Below are 6,762 nucleotides of genomic sequence, written 5' to 3' on the forward strand. Positions count from 1 at the left end.
TCCTGCTTGATTGATCTTGATGATATGAGTATTACAAGAGTTGATCTACCATGAGATCGTAGAGGCTAAACCCTAGAAGCAAGCCTATGGTATGATTGTTGTCGTCCTACAGACTAAACCCTCGAGTTTATATAGACACCGGAGGGGGCTAGGGTTACACAAAGTCGATTACAGAGAAGGAGATATAACATCCAAATCGCCAAGCTTGCTTTCCACACAAAGGAGAATCTTGTATCTTCATAGTTCAACAGTTCGGCCAAAGTATATAGTCTGGCTGTCTGAATACCCCCTTATCCAGGACTCCCTCAGCGGCCGCGAGCTAGGGTTCAAGGGGGGGAGGGGGGCGGGTGGGGGACTATGGAGGGGGCGATGGTGGTGTTTGAGGATACACCGCGGCTACGGAAAATTTTAGTAATGGTGGGTGGATATGGTGGTGGACGAGGGAGGGCGATGGTTCAAATGCCTCGGCTACTGCAATTTTACTATAAGGTCGGTGCTGGAGGAGTGTGGGCGACGGTTGAAGTACGACGACTACTAAAATTTGGGTAAAGGAATTGATGCAGGGCGGGAGTGCCCAAGATCGCACACGGTCCAATAAGAATATGTGTGTATGATAATAAGGAAAAGTGGCGGAACCGCCGATTTTTGCAACGCTCAAGGCAGGTAGTTTGTTTTTATATTTCTAGCTAGCTGGTATATCACACACGGTTTGTCCTAATTTCTAAATAAACTTACCCACCTTTAGCATGCGCAATCGTGGTGATTTTACAGCGCACTTGCATCCCACACGGTTAAGCCAGTACCTCCACCATTTGCTCGCGCTTGCGCAGTCATGGTGATTTACAACAAAAAATAACCTATAAAACATAGTCTACAAATTAGCAAAACAAGGATCCTAAGGTTTATATAATCATCATGTCAAGTCACTATAGAGATATTTATCTCTTTATCTCTATAATGACCGTGTCATGGCGATTAAATGAATCTTGAGATATGCAACTTCCCACCGGGTCACCCATCCTTGGACTACTCCAGCCCGAGCATGCTTAACTTCTGTGTTCTATTCGACTAGGCTAGCGGATGGGAAGCAACACCTTCTGATATTGCCTCCTTGCCTTTAAGGCGTTTCACGCTGGTCACCCTATTGGACCTACTCCCTCCTATCACGCACATTTGTGCTTTTAGAAACTGTGTGCGATATTTACATGGCTGGTGTGTCATCGCCTAGCCTTCAATGAGCACTAATACTGGTAGTGGGAAACCGATGGGAGAAGAGGAAGGAAACCGATGAGAGGAGTGGTGGGAAACGGTAGCATGTTTAGAAAACGTAGTAGAGAAGGAAGGTGAGCTAGCACGACGCATGCGCACAGTGCTTACCCATGTAATGCATGTGATGTCGAAAGGGTTGAGGGTTGTCGTTCAATCTGGGAGCATCCAAAGGTGTAGACGTACGATTCATGGGGTTTGGGTTCTGGACAATCAGAACACACGACTCAGATTGCGCGTAGTAGGGGGGAGGGGGGCATCGGCCACGGTTTGGTAGGCACATGACTTTCATGAGTGAACTATGTGTTATTTGAAAACATTTTGTGAGAAGAATCTTGGTTTTTAAATGCCAGTAAATCCAAAACTCACCTGAAAATCGTGAAATTTGGCATGGTGTCACGACATGGCACATATATGTTGAGGAATTTTTTTGTCCATTTTGGCGCAAGTTTTATTACAAGCCTCTTACAAACCGGAGCTTCTCTCAAAGAAGCCTCGTGGTTCCGATAGGGAAACGTGTCCCCCTTGTGGGGGAAACGATAATCACTGCCTCTTTTTGCCATGTATTTCTTCTACTGGCAACATGGAACGACAAGATATCCGTGCTAAAATTTAAACTTATTCATGGTTCGTTTGGCCTTTTTATACACTAATTGAGTTTCCTAGGCATTTAATCAAATACATGCTCCAGTTCACCAAAATAGCTAGAAAAATTATACATGCATGTGTCCTCGGGTGCATGTTGCCAGGAATTGGAACGAATTACAACCGTACCGGCATCCTGGCTCATCCTCAAACATTTGGAATCTCAATTTTTAAATCCCCGTAAATCCTAAACTCACCAGAAAGTCAAAGTAGGCATGGTGCAACGTCATGGCACATATATGTCGTGGTAAAAACATTGCCCAATGTGGGCCAAGCTTTATTACAAACCTCTTGCAAATCAGAGCTTCTCTCAAAGAAGCTTCATGGTTTCGATAGGGAAACGTGTTCCCCTTGTTGTCGAAACACAATCACTGCCTCTTTTCTCCTTATATTTTCTTCTACGAGCAACATTGAACGACAGGATATCTGTGCTTAAATTTAAACTTATTCAGGGTTCGCTTGGCCTTTTTATACACTAATTGACTTTCCTAGGCATTTAATGTCCATAATTCAAATCTTAACTTCAAATACATGCTCCAGTTCACCAAAATGGCTAGAAAAATTATACATGTGTCCTTGGGTGCATGTTTAGGTCCCATGCTAGGAATGAGAATGAATTACAACCGTACCAGCATCCTGGCTCGTCCTCAAACATTTAGAATCTCGGTTTTTAAATCCCCGTAAATCCTAAACTCACTATAAAGTCATGAAAGTTGGCATGGTGTCATGTCATAGTGCATATATGTCATGGTAAAAACATTGTCCAATTTGGGCCAAGCTTTATTACAAACCGGAGCTTCTCTCAAAGAAGCCTCGTGGTTCCGATAGGGAAACGTGTTCCCCTTATGGCGAAACATAATCACTGCCTCTTTTCGCCTTGTCTTTTCTTCTACGGGCAACATGGAATGACGGGATATCCATGCTGAAATTAAAACTTATTCAGGGTTCGTTTGGCCTTTTTATACACTAATTGAGTTTCCTAGGAATTTAACGTCCATAATTCAAATCTGAACTACAAATACATGCTCCAGTTCACCAAAATGGCTAGAAAAATTATACATGTGTCCTTGGGTGCATGTTTAGGTCCCATCCCAGGAACGGGAACAAACTACAACCGCACCGACGTCCTGGCTCGTCCTCAAACATTTAGAATCTTGGTTTTTAAATCCCGTAAATCCAAAACTCACTAGAGAGTCATCAAAGGTGGCATGGTGTCAGGTCATGGCACATATATGTCATGGTAAAAACATTGTCAATTTGGGCCAAGCTTTATTACAAACCTCTTACAAACCAGAGCTTCTCTCATAGAAGCCTCGTGGTTCCGATAGGGAAACGTGTTCCCCTTGTGGCAAAACGTAATCACTACCTCTTATCACCTTGTATTTTCTTCTATGGGCAACATGGAATGACAGGATATCCTATAACACCCCAAAAATTTATCCAGGTTTTAGTTATTAAATTTTTTCCAAGAATTTAAATTTTTTGCCTGCAAGAGTATCTCTGTTGATTTCAAAACTTTTCTTTTAATATTAAGAATTTTTTTTCCCAAGTGGATCCTTCCAAGACATATTGGACTTTCATTCCCTCTCTTTAAAAACATCTCTCAATCAGTAGATTTATTTATTAATTTATTTCACCCTGAGCTATATTCATTAAAATGACTTGTTTTAAGTTTTGGAGCTCTTTTTGTACTACAACCAGTTGATAAATTTAACTAAAAATCCAACCAAAGTTTGGAGATGTCATGTGATGTCTGTAAATCACTTTTGTGCAATAATATATTTCATTCATTGCATATTTTGAGTGCTACACATGTTTTTCTTCTCTGGTCCAGTGGGCAATTTTGCACTACAACCCTTTTAAATATTTCTTTCTAGCTTCCACCAAAATTATGGGATGTCAGTAGGAGCATATGATTCCATTATATGCAAAAAATCCAGGGTTGTTCTTTGAAAATTTTGAGTGAATCAACCTCATCTCCATTCTGGTCCAACATGATGGTTTGCACAGCTACCATATTCTTACTTGCTCTTTGGCCCTTGATTCTTTCTCCTACTTGTAGTCCTCCATACTAAACCCCTAAGTCCAGGAGCATGCAACCATTGGCATATTTTTGATGCATGAAATAATGCCATTCACCTCCTGTCCAGATTTGAAGTTCTGCAAAACTTGCACTAACAAGTTTGTGCTTTTCACAAAATAACTTCACCACCCTCTTGTGCATCCAAAGAGACTTCAATCTGGAAGATTTGGCCACTCCAAGATAAGCCTAAGTGCCTGTGGCATTTTGTCAAACACCTGGAGTGCATGATCAGATTTGACATGAATTGTTGTTGGCATTGTGAACTTGGTCTCCTGACCAAACCACCTTGCCCCCTGAGCTTCACTCTATCAACAACCTAGCTCTGTTGCTTGCCAACCTCACCTGTGACCTGTAGCATGCCACGGCATTGTATCGAACACCTTCCGTGCGTGCACTGGACGCGCCAGAGCGCGCGTATTGCACGAACCGCGCCCGAGCCGACGCGCTGGCCCCCCTGGTTTTGGCCTGCTCTGCAGCGCCACGCCACGCACTAACCTCCTCACAGCAATGCGCCAAGCCGCCCTGGCAGCCAACAGCGCCGCTGACAGAGCTTTTGGCGCCACGCCAGCATCCGCAGCGCGCCTCTGCCACGGTCGGCGCCGCCAAAGCCACCCCGGCTTGCCACCTTCCCCTGGAACAGTGCGAGCTCATCCGCAGCCTCGTCCTCTAGCGCTCGTCGCCGCCACATCGCCCAAGCTACAGGGAGGCGGTTCGCCGTCGTCCTTATCGCCGGCCGCCTCGGAACCGACCTCCACCGCCTATATAAGGGCCCCGGAGCTCAATCAAGTCCTCGAGCAACCTCATATGATCCTCCTAGTGTTGCCTTGGCCAGCAGTCGAGCAAGGGGAGGCCTTCTTCCCCGAGTCCAGCCGGTTCGGTCGCCGCCAAACCCCGGCCGATTCCATCGCCACCAGTGCCTCTCCCTCTCCAATCTCTCCACCAAGAACTCTCCCTACCTCTCGCGAGCACAACCCCTCGCTCGATTTTGGCCGGAGACCACTGCAGCCCCAAACTCACTATCCACCCGAATGCTTTCTCCGCCGCGAAGCTTGTCGCCGGCGACTCCGTTCACATCGGCGACCATGGCGGGTACCCACAGACTCGTCTCGACCCCCTGAGCACACCCATGTCCTCAGATCACCAAGGGACGCCCCCGTTTGCCGGCAAATCCTCGCCGGAGCTCCGCCTCTGTTTGGTCGGAGGGGAACGACGCGTGCGTGGCCGATCAAACCTAACCAGTGGGCCAGGCGGGCCCACCGTCAGTGACCCAGCGCCTGTCCACGTAGGAGTAAGTGGAAGCGCCTTTCCCGAATATGCTTTTGACGTGTACACGTTTTATTTGAAACGTTTTTCTTTTCTGTTTTATTTTAATTATCAGATTTTGACCAAACTTTGACCTGCTGTATCTTTTTAGATATAACTCCAAATGAATTAATTCTTTTTCCTACATCTCTCAAATATTGTCTAGTTTATTTTAAGATTTATTTGAAAAAATTTCAAAACAACTTTTTGTGCTATTTTTATTTTGTGTGTTAATTCATATATATTTTTAAAACAGGATTTTTGAAGAGAGGAGAAACTTTCAAAAGTTTTGGAGTGCACCCAGCCTTTCCACACATTGAAGGCAAGCATTCTGAACCCTGGCATAATATTTTTGTGTGTTCGATGACACGTTTATAGCATCACCTCACTTTGGAGAAACTTGTTATTTCATGTGATATAATCATATGCATGGGCGCATGTTAGTGATTTCCATGCTGTTGGAAATGAACACACTTCTGATGATGATCACCCTCATGTACTTTGCATGCATATCGGCAGGAGCCCGGGAAAACCTCTGCCTTGGGTAGGCATGAGTTTGTCGCCGGTCTCCATCGAGACGGTTATGTCTGGTATGGCATGGTAAGGTAATATGAGCGGTGACTCTGTTGGTTGAAATATATTCGTTATGCTAATCATGCAGGGAAGATTATAAACCTCCTGAGTCGACCATAGATCGAGTCTTGTTCCAGCAACCCCCCATACTTGTTTCGTACTACCACTCGTCTCTACAGCAAGTAGAGTACGGTTCAGTAAGTTGTTAACCTCTTTCTAGCACACACCGTACAGAGAGGCCAGGTGGAAGATACCGGTTGTAGCTGGTAGGCAGGCCACCTGGTCCGGGGGCATGGGTGTTTCTGGTTGAGACCGAGAGGGGAGGCCAGCCCTTAGAGCGCGCGATACAAATTTGATCCCATGCTACGCGAGGTTGTAGCCTCCCCACTTAGAGTTTGCTTGACAGGTGTCGTGGGTGATTCTAGACACGTGTGAGTTAAGCTGGAGTGTGCAAGTTAGGTGTGTTTTCAACAAAAAGACCGTAGACGGAATTAGTCCCTATGGACTAAAATAAATCCGTTACTCGTGGGTAAAGAGTACACCCTCTTCAGAGATTAAACCTATTCGAATAGCCGTGTCCATGGTTAAGGATTACAGTCTGGGATGGGTCAAGTGTCAGTCTTAGTGTCGGTCTTCGGAGGTGAATATATTAAACCAGGACTGGAATCACTACTTGTGACTTGTGATAATTATGAGTATTATTATTGTTGACTAACCCATGATATTATTGTTATCATCGAGTATCTCTGGGATGGTTCTACCTCCGGGATATTCACTATGATTGTTTCTTTTATAAGCCCTTTATGTGGTGTCGCTCAGACGCCCGACTGTGGCATTTCTTTTAAAGCCCTTTATGTGGTGTCGCTCAGACGCCCGATTGTGGCATTTCTTTT

Source organism: Triticum aestivum, chromosome 6B (genome assembly GCF_018294505.1).
Source record: "Triticum aestivum cultivar Chinese Spring chromosome 6B, IWGSC CS RefSeq v2.1, whole genome shotgun sequence".
NCBI classification, from domain to species: Eukaryota; Viridiplantae; Streptophyta; class Magnoliopsida; order Poales; family Poaceae; genus Triticum; species Triticum aestivum.